Source organism: Sebastes fasciatus, chromosome 17 (assembly GCF_043250625.1).
Source record: "Sebastes fasciatus isolate fSebFas1 chromosome 17, fSebFas1.pri, whole genome shotgun sequence".
NCBI classification, from domain to species: domain Eukaryota; kingdom Metazoa; phylum Chordata; class Actinopteri; order Perciformes; family Sebastidae; genus Sebastes; species Sebastes fasciatus.
This window is the reverse complement of record NC_133811.1, coordinates 28,597,878-28,615,656: the sequence shown is the minus strand read 5'-3', so window position 1 is coordinate 28,615,656 and position 17,779 is coordinate 28,597,878.

Below are 17,779 nucleotides of genomic sequence, written 5' to 3'. Positions count from 1 at the left end.
GATGATTTTATACGATATGATGCAGTAATATACTACCAATCTACCCAGTTGCACACAAAGTATTTAAAATTGGTTCCACATTGACGAACTGCAACATTAAAATGCTCTTACATGTATTCATTAGTGATAAAAACAGAATAATATTCTGTAATAATAAAGCACTTTGAAAGGATCCATTATGCATGATGAGTACTTTTTGAGAATGAGAACCTTTCACCTCTCCGTGTGAAGTCTCTCAGCAGCTTTGACGTTGAGATATCTGTCTATCTTTGGGGAGGATATTCACAGCTAATCATCTTAACTACTAACTTTAACTGCGGAGCTCTGAAGCCTTTCAGTCCGACCCCGTAGACTCATCAACTGGGACCTTCATGGTCTCTCAGGGAGCCCTGAGATGCCTCAGAAACCAGGACCACATGCACGATGAAGCGAAGGCTAATTGCACCAGATGCCTTTAGAGCCGAGCCAAGTGGAGTCCGTGGGGAGCGTGAAGCAGAGACTAACGAGAGCATGGACACTGTAAAGATGGAAAATGATAATTGAAGTGGACACCTACGTCTTGATTGTTCTGTCAATGACTCGCTGACGGATGTAGACTGTGTGTGTTTGACCAGGAAACAGCCAATGTGGGTCATTTATTTATTTATTTCCTCTGTGGTTTCAGTCAGTTTATGACCCACAAATGACAGAAGTGTGAGACCACAAACCGCTCTGGTTTCACTCAGGCTTCCAGCTAAGTGTGGAATCCAGATAATAAATCAGTGGTTAATGGTACAGTGTATAATGTAATTTATGTCAATATGAAAAGTATATAATAACTGGGCAAAATACAGGGAATTACATGCAAAGATATAGATAAGTTGTGGCTGTATGAAAATGTGAAAATGATTGAATTAAATCAGGCTGTCAGCAACCTGCGTCTCTTCAGCTCCTCTCCAGTGGCTCCCTGTGGAGTTTTAAAAATGGAAATGAAGAAACTGTTCTTTTTGTTTGAATTTTCATTTTTATTTATCATTGTTTTAGGTCTATGGTACGACGGTACGACGGAGTATTAGGGCCACATTGAGGGAAAAAAAATAATTTGAGATTTCGAGAATAAAGTCATAATATTATAAAGTACTAATTTTACGTATTATTTTCTTTATTCCTCTTAAAGTTATGACTTTATTCTCGTAATATTACGACTTTTTTCTCGTAATGTTACGACTTTTTTCACGTAAAGTTATGACTTTATTCTCGTAATAATATGACTTTATTCTGGAAATCTCTGATTTTGGAGAGGAAAACGATGAGAGGCAATATCAACATTTTCCTCAGACATAATATAAAATTATGAATAAAAACAATATACGGATAAAATTACAAAATGTTAAGTTATTATGCACCGAAAAATTTACTTCCGTGGCCTCCGCCATTTCTGACAACGTCAACAAACACGCCACAATTCGTGAACTCTGAGTTTTCAGAAACTTTCCACTCACGAGGTGGTGAACACGACGTCATGCAGCTCATCACATCACCCCTACAGGAACACAAGTCAGCATCATGCAAACAAGTGCAAAGCAGAGATCACATGACGTTTCCATCCCATGTGAAACAAACTCAGAGCTAATTATCGGAACGTCATATTTCACATTTCTATCATGAAACTCTGTAGTTCACTTCCTCTGTCCGACACACAGATGTTAAACGAGCGATATCGTTATTTTTCCCCCTTTCTCCTCATCACCATTAAATGACTCTGTTCTTTCTATTTCTGTAGCTTGTTTCAGCTCCAGATCTGATCCCCCAGAGGCCCGTTAGAGTCAGAGTCAAACCCCTCGGATGTGTTGACTTAGTCAGAGAGCAACGAGATGAAGGGACGAAGACGGAGGAAAAAATCTGTTGGACTCGTTTCATTGTCGGCCAAAAGCTCAGAGCTCTCTGCTTTAGACAAATGCTGTGAGAGTGTTAGCAGTCGGCCAAATTTACCAATCAAGACTTTATGTGTGCACGAGTCTGTGTGCTGTTCAAAGACACTATAAAACAGCTCCTTCCTTTTTCCTGTGGGTCATAATACACACATAAAACTGACTATCACATTACTTCCTTTATGTCGCTCTATGTGCAGGTGGGAGGTGATAGTATTTGTGTCATCGTCATCATGTCATTTGAACTGCATGTAGTCTGTATTGACTGCAATGTAAATGCATCTGCGTGAATATGCTATGCTTAGAGCTAGTGACGTAGAATAAAGAGAGAAAGACTGCTGATGGAGGGAGGGAGGGCTCCAACAAACACAGGACTTTCAACCAGGAGACAGGTGTTCATGTCCCAAAGTGTTGTTGAGTTATTTTTAAGTTAGTGACGTGTTTTCCGTACTTCTGTTACGTTGCTTACGCACATAATTGACTTAGTTTACGTAGTTATTTTAAGCCCAACCATGAAGACTTTCCTAAACCTAACTAAGTGATTTTGTTGCCTAACACCTCGTTTCCCCATAGCTCTGTGTGTGAATCCACCGGAAGTTAATTCATTCCTATGGGAACCTCTGTGATCTCCGATGTGTTTGCGATGCGTTTTTTTTGCGGCAGATAACACACAGACTGTATGCACTGTGTGTCAGAGGAAGTTAATATGGAATTAGCGAATTAATTACTTATTGATGAATTATATTATACATTACATTATACATTATTCTCCAAGTGAAAAGTTCAACGTCATATTGAGCCAGTTTTGTAAAATATTAACTTTTCACTTAGAAAGAATGTAATATGATTCATCTAGACTGGACGGCGAAAACAGACAAAATTAACTTCTATTCCTATATCTGTGGTGGTGTTTCTATCCATCCGTAAAGAGATGCATTTCCTTGCGTTGAACACTAGGGGGCGTAATCCGAATACTATATGGATTTACGGACACAAAACAAAACGGAAACGAGGCCTATACCTAACTGCAGCCATTACTATATTTTTGTTGCTTAAACATAACCATGACTGTTTCGCGGTAACAACGTGGCGTCAAATGACGCACAAAAATCCTAAAATGCGTTATCATGACATGCAGAATGTCCACAAAATGTTGTGGTATTTATTTGCCTTTCCATGAGATCAGGTTAAGGACAGACATCGAGCTACGCCGCTAGCGTGGCTTAAAAATAGCTGGAGACAAGATATGCAAAAAATTATTACAAACTGGGAGAATATGGGGCAATTTAAAATGTAGAATTACAGCTTTGCGGTTGTCTGCCTCCACCAACGAGTGAAGTTCCAGTTTACATCCAGGTCTGTCCAAAATGTCATCACTGCTTCATTTTTATCTTGTTAGATATTAGTGTGAATTTGTCATAATTAGCATATTCATTATTGAGTTATGGCCGAAAACGTGTTTTGTGAGGTCACAGTGACCTTCGACCACCAAAATCTAATCAGATATGATGTTACTCAACTCTTTGTTTAATCACTACAACAGTCTGAACTGTGTTGGCTACACCAGAACCAGCTGATCTGAAACCGACCTGACTGGTTCCTGACTCTCCACGGACTCTGAATCCTGAACTGGTTTGAGGTCTGAAGTGGGATGTTAGTAGGTGGCCTGTGACTCCACACAGACCTGCAGTCACACCGATCCCGGCGGTGGTTTCTTCATATGAAACTGAGAAGCCGCTCTGTGGTTGGCGGTTGAGTGTGTGAGGTATCGGTTCTCCACTTCCTGTGTGGTGCACAGTCCTCGCTCTGTGTTTCTAACCACCGGCGGTTAAATGACTAACAGCCTCTTCTCACCTCAACCACAAAAACCCCACATCTGAGCAGCACATCAACAACCTGCAGGGTGAGAACTGACTTCCTACTATATACCCACAGCGTCCTCTGTTAGCAGTGAGGAGGTTAAACCACAATCAATCTATCATTCAGGGACAGGGACTTATTGTTTTAGACAATATGTAGAATGTCTTGTTAAATTAACTACTTTATGAGTGTATATGTACGGTTTACTGTATATATGTACGACTTCCTGTGAGGCACTGGAAGTAAATTGTGCAGAATTGTCCAACTTGAATGTTACTCCAGGTGAAACTGGGCTGATGCAGCCACATGTTGATGCCCTCATACATCAGTGTGTGTATACAAAGCTCCTTGTTGTTCCCTGAACTGCCAGCGGCTGTGAAATACGGCGGTCCAGACTGAGAATCTATTAGAGACGAGGGGATCCAGCTCGCTCCCCGTTCTGCGGACCACTTCAACACAAAGTGACTGTAGCATTACCTCAGGAGGGATCAGGTTTTCATTAGAGCGAGTAGCTCATGTACAACAGGCCCGTCCGGACTCGTCCGTCTGTCTGGCTGCTCGCCGCCTCGCTCCTCCGCCGAACGCAACGCACAGAAAGACACGCAAAGGGAAAAATCAGCCCACAGAAACACTTATAACTCATGAGTACTACCTGCCAAGCCTCTAATGGAGCGTTACGCTGCTGACTGACACGGCAAGGGTCCCGCTCTGTGGTTATAAAGGACACGAGACTACGTTTTTAAACCTCTACGGCGAGGAACCAGACCATGTTTGTAAACCTCTACGGCATAGGAACCAGATCATGTTTGTAAACCTCTATGGCGAGGAACCAGACCATGTTTGTAAACCTCTACGGCATAGGAACCAGATCATGTTTGTAAACCTCTACGGCGAGGAACCAGACCATGTTTGTAAACCTCTACGGCATAGGAACCAGATCATGTTTGTAAACCTCTATGGCGAGGAACCAGACCATGTTTGTAAACCTCTATGGCGAGGAACCAGACCATGTTTGTAAACCTCTATGGCGAGGAACCAGACCATGTTTGTAAACCTCTATGGCGAGGAACCAGACCGTGTTTGTAAACCTCTATGGCGAGGAACCAGACCATGTTTGTAAACCTCTATGGCGAGGAACCAGACCATGTTTGTAAACCTTTACGGCGAGGAACCAGACCGTGTTTATAAACCTTTACGGCGAGGAACCAGACCGTGTTTGTAAACCTCTACGGCGTAGGAACCAGACGCCTAATCTGAGCTGCCCATGCAGACTCACTCAGCTGGTGCTACAGAAAGACAAAGGAGATATAAATTATGTTAAAACTATGCTCAGCATGTGAACGTGGAGCTGACCTTGACGTCTTCCAGGTGGTGCTGGCGAGGAGTGTCAGCGCTCCAGTAACGGGTCAACTGTCGCCTGACTATAAAACTGTCGGTTTGACAACAACAGCGAGGAGTCATGTGTCGGCTTTATGAGACATGCACTGTAGCACCTTTAACATCTGTCCAAAATAAACAGGTCCGACAGGTCGCTGAAACTAACACAACAGACACACACATGTAGGAAGGCTGCAGCTGATACGACAAACACACTGAACACTTGAGTTCCTTCTCACTTTAATCATTCAGATCCTGCAGAAAACACATCTCACAAAGATACTTTACATGTTTTAAATAAATTATTGCTAAATCATTGTCTTTATTTGGTCTAAAATGTGACCTCATTAGTCATGTTGTCTTATAAATGGTTGCATTATGATAATTACAAGCTACAATACATTTGAAGCAGGTGACAATGATGTTTGGATATTCTGAAAGGAGCATTTTCAGATTAAGACATGTGGGATATGACGTTTGTGACTTCGATATTTGACGAGTTGGGAGTGAGAATGTGTTGGCTTGAAAGTCCATGGCTCTTAGACTATACAAGTGTACCTAATAAAGTGGTCAGTGAGTGAATATTAATTTCATAATGTCTTGCTTTATATTCGTTTCGGTTGGGGGACCAAATCAACACTTTGAAAGAATTAAAGATTTACACGTTTACGATCATTTTAGGTGAATTTGAATGTATTTTCACGGCTTGTTCACACAAAAAGGCAAATGTGTAACACAATAATGTGTAAGCTGTTTAGCGTGCATTAAGAACACCTTTCTTGATTTCTGTGTCCAACAAACACGACTTTTAACCAGGACACCCGTGTTCGAGACCGATGTTTTGCTTTGTAAATTACGTTAGTGACGTGTTTTCCGTAGCTGCTTTACGTTATTTCCGTACAAGTTTTACTTAGTTTACGTACTTATATTTAAGCCCAACCATGACGTTTTCCCTAAACCTAACTAAGTGGTTTTGTTGCGGACAAATGACACGCAAAAAGGCTAAAATGCGTACTGTATTCATGACACGCAGAATGTCAGTGTAATATCAGGCTGTTTATACGCCCTCCTGTGAGACCGGGTTGGTTGCAGAATTTACTGTATTTGAAAAGAAAGCATCAGGTACAGTATGTAGAGAGGGAACCATGAGCTCAAATACTTTACAATCTCTTACTGACTTTATATGCAGAGCAACATACAGTCGGTGTGAGACGGGCACATGTCGGCCACACAGAGAGCCGGTCTGACCGCCGACTCGCAGTTTCCACCGACACTCAACCAGCTTCCGCAGCGAGTGAACGGTCGAGGTGAACGATGTGTAGGTACAACACACGCACACGCACACGCACACGCACACGCACACACACAGTACAGATGGAGCCCTATAAAACCTCTCCACACTGGGCAGATGTGGAGACACAGGACTCTTTCACATTCATGCCAGCGTTAGATGTTATAAATCAGTTTGTGAGACCTGGAGTGTGTTCCAATCCACGTACTTCCAGAAGTACACTTCAATGTAGTGCACTTTGTGCACTCTGTACTCACTTGAGTAGTGCGGAAATTTCAACGGGGTAGGGTCGTCTCAAATCGAATACTCTGCGGCGCACTGACCGGAAATGACGATCGCAACATTTGACCACGGCTCGCTACCTGCCAAAATATCTTCTGAAAAAAAATGAAAACAGAGTGGAAATTCAAGCTGGAAACAAACACTTGAACCACACAAACATCACAGGGTGATTTATTTTCCTGATATTCTGAAATTCAACGACATCCTTTTCCTTTAAACTACATTGTGCCAAAAACTTTTTAAACGTATTATTTGATAATAAAAGTTTTACGTGCGGACATATTATAAAGTATTTTTGTTGGAGCAGTTGTTGTGTTGTCTTTGTTTTGATCCGTTACCGCGTACGTTATCCATGGCGAGCGGTCTTGAAACTCTGGTTTGTCCATCTCACAGTGAGAGACTGAGACTGGAAGAACATCAAGAACCAGCTCAGCGATCGCTCCTCTGAGAGAGACGGAGCTAAAGAGAGGGAGGTGTAGGGCAGGTTTTACAAGAGGGACAGCCTACCTTTCCTTTTCTTCCTCCTCTTCATCATTCCTTCACCAGATGGAGCTCCTAACCCCTCATCTCATAAAAAAGAGCTGAGGGATAGAAAGTTGGAGGTGGAAGACATGATGACCTCTGAAAGACAAAGAGCAGAGAGCAGGAAAATGTACCTAAACAGACGAGAAGATGCAAAAAAGGCATTCATATATTCATGTATGTGGCAAGAAGAAAGGTCCAAACTTGCAAAACGGCTACACACTTGGACTCCGGTGAGTCTGTAGAAGCATCAGCAGAACTGAAGCTGTTGAATGCTAAAAGTTTAGGAATTGATTTTTATTTATTAGTGCAAAACAATTACAAGACAATCGCAACAAGTGCATTGTCAAATACGGTGCAACGGAACATATTTTCTACCCGATTACTTTTGTATTTGATGCATCACAAATACCTTTTATCGAAACCCGTGCAGGTCCGCGTAGTGACGATGTCAGAGTGGATGGATGGGTCAAACAAACACAGGACATTCACCCAGGAGACTGCTGTTTGTGTCCCGTGTGAAACCAAAAGTAATGTACTTATTTTAACTAGGGCTGTCAATCGATTAAAATAATCAATCGCAAATTAATCACACATTTTTTACCTGTTGAAAATGTACTTTAAAAGGGAGATTTGTTAAGTATTTAATACTCTTATCAACATGGGAGTGGACAAATATGCTGCTTTATGCAAATGTATGTATATATTTATTATTGGAAATCAATTAACAGCATAAAACAATATGCTCCAATCATAACATGGCAAACTGCAGCCCAACAGGCAACAACAGCTGTCAGTGTGTCAGTGTGCTGACTTGACTATGACTTGCTCCAAACTGCATGAGATTATCATAAAGTGGGCATGTCTGTAAAGGGGAGACTCGTGGGTACCCATAGAACCCATTTACATTCACATATCTGGAGGTCAGAGGTCAAGGCACCCCTTTGAAAATGGCCATGACAATTTTTCCTCGCCAAAATTTTGCATATTAAGCGTTATTTAACCTCCTTCACGACAAGCTAGTATGAGTGAGTATATTATTATTATAAAGGATGGATGGATGGAGTATATTATATCCTCTAACACAGAATTAGCACAGTAACAACAGCTGTCTGACAGTACAAATGAATTACTTCCTTGTTAGACAAAGGCAAAATGTTTCTCGGTGATGTGACGGCTGGACGGACGCCAGCGACGGGGGCCGCCTTTGTTTTGGCTGAGTAATGCTCTGGGAAAAGACTTCCTGTGGGCCGCCGCGGGGGATGCCAGCGGAGTTATTCATATGTCATTGAAACACAGACTTCTGTTGGGAGTCAGCAGTGTGAAGAAGGTTTTCAGCCCCCGTGTGAGTTTCAGCATTTCTGCACGTTTTGTAGTCGGCCTGCAGTCAAGTAGATATTACTGGTGTTCATATCTAGAAATAACTTATTCTGAATACAGATCTGAGACTAGTATCTGGAAAAAAAGCTACTTATCCATCACGTAAACTTATAAATACTTGAGCTTTTTTTCATTTTATGCAAGTTGCTCTAAAAACGTTCTAATTCCATTTTAGTGTTTTGTGTAATTAAGATTCTTTAATTCCCACCGCAGTTTCATAAAATCAGTCAATCACCTTCTTTAGTATCAGTTCAGTCACACAGCAGTTCATGAAATAGGCACAAAATGTAATGTATTGATTCGTGTTCATAGACACGAATTTCACATTCTTTTCGTGATGGTCAGCACAAAATCAATTCGTATGTAAAGAGTGGCGAAGGAGGTCGGGGTGGATGGTAAAAAAAAAACTCCCTTTTTCCCTGGAAACCGCTGTGAAACCAGAAGTCAATATTGATTTATCACCGATGTTATGTAAACCCAAAGCCGCGATCTTTTCATTAAGCTAACTTACTAGTTTTTGTCACGTAACTTCCATACTTAGGTTACGCCACTTCCGATGTTATTTAAACTGAAACCACGATCTTTTCCTAAAGCTAACCAACTAGTTTTTGTCACGTAACTTCCGTACTTAAGTTACACCACTTCCGATGTTATTTAAACTCAGACCACAACCTTTTTCCTATAGCTAACTAAGCAGTTTTTGTCACAAAGCTTCCGTTCTTAAGCTACACCACTTCCGATGTTATTTAAACTCTAACCACGATCTTTTCCTAAAGCTAATAGTTTTTGTCAGGTAACTTCTGTATTATGTCACCTACGATGTTATTTAAACCCAAACCACGATCTTTTCCTAAAGCTTTTTAACTAGTTTTTGTCATGTAACTTCCGTACTTAAGTTACGCCACTTCCGATGTCATTCAAACCCAAAGCCACGATCTTTTCCTAAAGCTAACTAAGTAGTTTTTGTCAGGTAACTTCTGTATTACGTCACTTCCGATGTTTTTTAAACCCAAACCACAATCTTTTCCTAAACCTAACTAACTCGTTTTTGTCGGATAACTTCCGTTCTTAAGTTACGCCACTTCTAATGTTATTTAAACCCAAAGCCGCAATCTTTTCCTAAACCTAACTAAGTAGTTTTTGTCAAGTAACTTCCGTACTTAAGTTACGCCAATTCCGATGTTATTTAAACTCAAACCACGATCTTTTCCTAAAGCTAAGTAGTTTTATTTTTAAAAGACTGGAGCGGAAATTGACCCATGCGTCACTAGTTGCTGGACATTCGGAAAAGAAAAATACTTTGTTGAAAGTTGTGCTGATCGAGCGTCACAAAAAAAAAGGTAAATTCGTGTCTACGTACACAAATGAAATAGATTAAATTTCGTGACTATTTCAGGAACTTCCGTGAGACTGTGTTTTTAGTATATGAAAAAACAGACGCAGATACGTTAATATGACACATCAAAATTCAGATGCTGAAGTGGATCAGCGGCCCAGAGAAGCAGTTATTGGTCTGTTCCCAGGAGGCTGAAAGCGGCCATTGTGACGGCGGATTCCTCTGCAGGAATTCAAACTATTCAATTACAAATGAAAAGGAGAATGTGAAGTATGCAGAGACGCACACAGAGTGGGAACCAGCGGAGATGTTACACAAATATCAAGGAGATAAGTAAGCAATGCAATCATCACGGGCTGTTTTACTTTTCATCTGACAGAAACAGGATGACAACCGATATTTATTTTACGAATATGAGAACCAATTTGCAATGTCACCACAGTCTGATTTAGTAACTGTGGTGCAGTTAACTGTTAAGTCCAAACAAAGGGGAATGGTTCCTGTCTGAAATCCTAAATGGTTCTTGTCTGAGATCCTAAATGGTTCCAGTCTGAGATCCTAAATGGTTCCAGTCTGAGATCCTAAATGGTTCCTGTCAGAGATCAATAAATGGTTCCAGTCTGAGATCCAGAAGTGAAACACAGTCCGTCATCAGAGACCGGACCCGTTAAAGACCCAACAGAAGTCGTGTTTGTCGGGGCCAACAGGAGCCGATCCAGATCAACGGCTCCTGAAGTCACATCTGTAATGTGAGTTTATTTTATCGTCGGGGGATTCGGTAACTAAATATCTGAACTTTAAGTGCTGCTGGAAGGACGAACAGCAACTGTGATGTCATGCAGGTCCGGCAGGCGGCTTTCCAGAGGCTTCATCATCATCATCACCACCTTCATCATCACTGCTGCTGTTAGGGAGATAAAATCGCCTCCACACTCGGTCCTCAGAGTCACATCTTTCTTCGCTGCAGAGAAACTTTCTCTTCTCAGTGTCGGTGCATACACTTTGAGGTTAAAGGTTAAAGATCGGGGATGCATCCACTGCTCACATCTGCACCAATACAGGAAGAAGAAAATTCACTGAAAAGAAAACGACTTCAGGGTCTCCGGTAGCCGAACCCCAAGGCCACATGCACTTTTATGCACAGTTTAGTTTCAAACTGAGCAGGGGAGAAATAACCTGACCCGCCAGATGGTTTGTTACACAGAACCATCTGAGAAGCCGTCATTGGAAACTGTTTGGAAAAAGGGCAGGCACTTTAAAAAAAAAAAACTTGGCAGGTGATTGGAGGAACCATCTGTCAATCAAACCCTTGCAGTTGCCAGTCAGGAGAAGAGTGAAAACACGTTTTCCAAATAGAAAAGCCTTCAGTGTCGTTTTTTTCTCTTCTTTCAATGAAGAAATACTCTCCAGTTCTGATAGAACCGATGCTATTGCAGCTACGCTAACCTCTTCAGGAGCGAACGAACAGTCGCCTACACCACGCCACGTAGCCGCCAGTAGCTCCTATCAGGATGCTGATTGGTCCGTGCTCTGGCTTGCTGGACACAAACACATTCCTTGAAGCCTGGCAGGATGGCGTAATATGTGATACAGCGATTTTCGCATGATCTCGTGACATCGCGAGAATCCAGCTGCCGTGCGAGGTAAAGTGGAGAAAGGCCTTTTAATAAAATCAGGGACTGTCTCCTTAAGGCCCCGACACACCACGCTGAAGGTCGGCCGTCAGACATCTTGGGGCTGCCGTGAGCGTCTGTCAGCCTAGTGTCTGTCGGCTCTAGCAAAGAACATATATTGTCAAGAAGTGAAAGTCAATTGTTCGATCCATTGCAATATCAGCGCCCAACAGCAGAGCTACGTTTCCGCCATTTTGGACTGAAAGCGACTACAAGACGTCAGTAAAATGTGCACCTAAAAAGTGCCGTAAAAAAGTAGAACAAATTCTATTGTCATATTCTACTGAAATGGTCTGTGTTGAACAATAAAATATTATACATATAATAAGCGATCAGTCCAAAATGGCGGCAGCGGCTGTTTTTAAAAAAAAAAACACCGGAGTTTCGTCTCTTTGCTTCTGCACTCTCTCTGGCTCTAGTCTGCCCGTGTCTGAGTTTTTTCGTCCGATTCAGCATGTTGAATCGGCAGCGGAGCTCTTCGGTGAGAGAAATCACTCTGATTGGCTGTGGTGGAGACCAAAAACAGAGCTAAAAGACAGAGAATATTGGACTTACATTAATCACGTGGACACAAACACCACTCCTAGTGAACGATCATGTTGCTCTGTTACATGATGACAGCGTATAACAGGATTTAAGAGGAAGAGAGTCACAGTCATTCTCCAACACCTTCACTATACAGCACACAGCGCCCAGAACAAACTGTAGCCACAAAGTAAGAAAACATAATTAACCCCGACACAGCTCATAGTTTTATAGAGTTACATTCACACTTTCTAAAGGTTTTTATTCCTGTTATGTGATACTCAATATAAGTGACTTATTCTTTACTTTTTAATTTTGGCGTTTAATATGAAAAGCACATGTGTAAATAGAGAAACCAACGTTACATTGAAGGTGTGTTTGTCTGAGGTTACAGTCTCTCTCTCTCAGATCACAGAACTACCTTTATATCCAAAGTAAGAAAGCTGATTTACATTTTAAATATTTGTCTTTCATTTACGCACACGTCTAGAACTTCCTGCTTGAATAAGTGAATTAAAGCACAGTGCAGGTGCTTGTTTGAATCAAGACAGGATGAACAGAATTAAAGGCTGCTGTGATGACGATACTCCTGCAGTGTGTCGGGTTAAAAGCAGCTCTTACGGTTACACAGGGTTGTTGGTTTGAGTCCTCAGGTCACAACAGAGAGTGGACATAATGTTCACACTTATTTTTCATGGTTCACACTAACAGAAACGGTCGCTGAAACAAAGAAAGTTTCTCAATTTCAACTGTAACAACTGCTATCAATATGTATCTCTGTTATTAATCTGGTGGTAAACTGATAACCATCTGAGCAGCAGGAAAACTCTTCTTCTTCTTCCTTTGACTTTTTTCACTTCAATCAATTAGATTTTGACAAAATCTCCATCTTATTTAAGATGCTTTCACCTCCCAACAAACGTTTAATCACATTTAAAAGCTACTGTAAAGGCCTCACTGTAACGAGATGTTGTATGTTTAATGCTCAACCCAGTCGCCAGAATTTTTTTTGGCATTGTACGTTTCTGCAAACCACAGCCTCATATCACGCTTGTAGAAACACACAATGCCACGTGATTAACATTGAGAAATGATTGGTGAGGTTTAGGTAATTAAACTACTTAGTTAAAGTTAGAAAAAAAATATCAAGGTTTATGTTAAAATAATAACGTAACTAGCGTAAATAAATAACAACCACCCTTAGCGGACTTTCTTACGTAATGTTACACAGCAACATTTTTCTCTGGAGCTGTTTATGCATCACGTGACAAACACACAGAAAAACATTGGAAGATGTCACATTATGTGTCCACAACTCGGTCTTTTCTGAGTTACCTTCATGGACAACATGTGACTTTGCAGACCTCGTCCATTGTGTGTCTCAAAGCTAAAGTCAAACCCACAAACACAACAAGTGTCTCTGTGTTCAGACCTGCAGCTGATTCAAAGGTCTCAGACAGACGGACACTAAACCACTGAACTGAGGTTAAACGGGAGTGAATTTTAAGTTGTGTGTGTTTAAACCTGGAAAAAGGAAATAGTCCTATAACTAATATTTACTTCCTCTGCTGGACAGCTTGATGAATAACAAACTCTCTGTTGAATACAAACTGGAGGAAAAACTAAATATTTGGTACAGAAACAGTGTTTTAACACCAACGCTGCTAACGACCTTCACGACCCCTAAATTGTTCATGTTTTTGATTTAATTTTAATGTAATTAAGAGTAAAACCGATAAAAAAAAAAAAGCTGTCCACGCAGTAATTTATGGACAATTTTATTTACTTTCATTTAATGTAAAAAATGTTGCAGAATTTGGAAAACAGGCAGTTGATCATAATTCAACCTCCAGGTCTGTTTTCAAAATACCAAAAATAAAATATATATATATATATATATATATATATATATATATGTATGTGTTGTAATGGTGGATTTCTACTCCAAATGCACTCATAAAAAAAATACAACTTATAATACAGTTAAAGGAACAATTTAAGATGTAAAAGGTCAAAGTTCAGTTGATTGGGCTCAATTAAACCAAACAATTGTATTTATTTACTTTATTATATGTTAAATGCATCACAACTCCGTGTTGACAAAGAGCTGCACAGATATGATCGAACTGCAGCCGTCTGCAGGTTCCTGTGTTACATTAGAGATGCATATTTCACTCACAGCTGTTAAAACCATCTGGGCAAACCTCAACATCTGGCTGAGGTGGGGGAACACATTTATTGGCGACACATGACTGCATCGCACCCCCCCTGAAAGTCCTCCCCCCCCCGTGGAAACACAGCTGTCAGGTTAATGGTTCCCAGGTGAAAAGGTTTCCCCTCCTCTCACTGTTTACCTTTTGTTTCTCTATCAATCTACCTTTTAGTAGCCAGTCTTAGTTTTAAGTGTAAAAGACAAAAGATCACGATACTTAATCATAAATACTGGAACTGTAGTTCCACCGTGTCGACCACCAGAGAGCGGAGATGAGCAGATGTCGGGTGGATTGTGATGAGTATAAGAAGAAGAAGAAGCACTAGAACAGCAGCAGTGAATTCATATTATACTTTTGAAAAATTACTAATTTATTTATTTAAATAATTTTAACTAATTTATTACATGATTTTTAAAATTTAGATTTTTTTAAATTTTTTGCTTTAATTATAACGTTTCCATAAAAACTGTAAAAAAAAAATACAAATTTAAAGATATAAAGAAATTAAATAAAAATTAATTGTCAGAAGTTTCCATGGCTCATCTCTGAAGTCAACCCTGCAAGAAACCCAACAATGACAGTAACATACAAAATATAATATTATTATTAATAAACAACAATTATTATCATCATTATCAGAATTTAAAATAAAATAATAAATAAATAAAAAATAGAAAATATATGTTTACATTACAGACCAAACAAACAAAATAAAAATAGACAAATTCTGCATTTGTATTTGTTTGTTTTTAATTTCTTTTTTATAATAAATTTGGAATCACGTCAGCCACCAAACAAATATCAACACAAAGAAGTCCATATTTTCCATTTTTGACAGTAACAATGTTACCACGTATTGGTAACCGTTGCTATGTATAGCAGACCGTTGCTATGTATAACAGTCCGTTGCTATGTATAGCAGACCGTTGCTATGTATAACAGACCGTTGCTATGTATAGCAGACCGTTGCTATGTATAACAGTCCGTTGCTATGTATAGCAGACCGTTGCTATGTATAACAGTCCGTTGCTATGTATAACAGTCTGTTGCTACGTATAGCAGACTGTATATGAATATATGTATATATATATATAATATAATTACTTGAACCTGGACAGGTGTGTCTGCATGGTGGGACAAATGTAAACACACAATTTATTGAAATTCCAAACACTTACTTTGTCATTTTGAGTGTCTAATATGAGTTCAGCCACAAAGATCACAAATCTGATAATCAATCTTTGCTTTGCCGACCTACATGCAACCCTACATTATATTCTCCTCTCTTTCCATAGACTTTAATAGTGAAACCAACCTCCTCTGGTACATCTTCATGGGTCAGTCAGTTCTTTGATATGTGAAACACTTTGCAGTATTTGGGTCTTTCCGTTTAATCACTGTTGAGGTAACTTGAAGTAATTTTCACATATAATGAAAATAATGTGGTTTCCAGATAATGATGAAGCGTGATGGAGCTGCTCTGAGACGAGATGAAACAGGTTTTTTTTCGGGGGGAACATTGAAGTGGTCACGGTGGTTGGAGCTGCAGTGGAAAATAAAAGGACGTGGATACGAGCGAGGTGGCTGCGGTGCGGTGATCTTTATTTGATGGACAGTAATGGGCAGAGCCGTACGCTGGCCGTTTGGAAACGTCCGGCTCGTTTCTGGTAATGATGCGTGAGACGCTGGTGATTACAGTGAATAATAAAAGCAGTTGAAGGAGATTCGAATGGGTTCGTAATGGGATGGATCCAATTTAATCGGGAACCGGTGCCATGAAATGAAGAGGATTGTTCCATCATGAAGGAATAGAATAAATGGCATCTGGTTGTACACAATGGCTGGTCGCACAAAGACAAAACTAGTTATATATATATCATTTTCATGTTTTTAATACCGCGATTACTGCAAAACCGGTATACCGCGACACCCCTAGTGTCAATTTCTAAGTTTTTCTCTCCAAATTAAACATTCAACCAACAGCAAAGGTTTAAAGGGACTATTTATAACTTTCAGAATTGCTTGTTAACAGCGACACCTGTGGCCGTTAAGTCAACGAAAGTCAGCGTCCTGTTGATCGCGCTTGTGCTCGCTCTAAATAGACATGAACGAGCATCGCTCAAAACAGTGAGGTGACACACGTCAGCTAAAACCACAATATCACTCTATATTTCAGCTGCTTGGCAGTAATGTTAGCTGACCAGACGAAAGGTCTCTCCATGAATCAATGCTGATCCTAGTGTTGGCTTTTCCTGCTTCAGCGCAGGCTGAGGCAGCGGGGCTCCGCAGCGAGTAACGATATCGTCTCTGCCCGCAGCCGGAGAGAACAGGGAGACACCGGCACCCGGTCGGTAAGGAGACAACAACGTTTCTCTCTGCGGATCCCCGTCACTTCACAAGACACGGGAAACCTCTGTTGGTCTGGAGGAGCTGCAGCATTTATTTCTGCACAAACATCCACTGAACATTCACTAGATATTCTCAGAGCTAAACTAACTCTTCTGCAGTGTGGAGTGAGCACGCGTTCAAGTGTAGAGGTGGAGCGAGTACGCGAGAACGCGCGCTCTGTCTGAGTGAAGGCAAGCAGGCAGCAGAGCAGAGACAGCGGCCACACTCGAGCACGCATGTGTCCCGACCCGGTACATTTATACGCTTAAAAAGTTACAAACAGTCCCTTTAACTTTAATGCCTCCTCTTGTCAAACTAAACCCAAACCATGAAATGCAACAAAAATGTATAAAGATGCTGGAGTTACACTTCTGTTTTGTGGCCTGATTGAACATTTGTAGCCTCCAATCCCAGATAACCCCGATGACATCACTATGACGTCATCAGGGTTATTTGCTCAGACTTAACCTCCTCCAGACCACATTATAGACATTACACAAACAAATATCAAGTATGAATATATGACACACTAACACAACACACTTTCATGCATGAACACAAACACTTGCAATGCTCGCAAATCATATTATCTGTGTTTTTACCTTCACTGTCTTCTGCAGTCTGTTCTAAATCATTGGAGATAGTTTTGCTCAAGGGCACTTCACGCTATTCAACGCTGTTTTCTCATCACATCATCACAGTGGGATCACTGGTCTGCTGCAGGGAAGCTCCCATTATAGCAAATGGTTTGAAATGGAAAATGATGGAGCAGTTTAACAGTTGTTATAAAGTTTGTCTCTTCCTGAATAAAAAGTCTTTTATAGACACACAGAGGCCTGTGAGCTGGACTCACAGTCTCAGCGTGTTTGTGTTTAACGTCTTCATCCATCTCTCTGCTCTCAGATGAGAAACTCATCAACGGACTTGAACTTGAACGACAATTCAGGGTCCTGAGTTTCCGAGTCGCTCCTCTGTATTTCCAACAAGTCGTTAGGTGAAGACTGGAACGAAGCGAAGGCCAG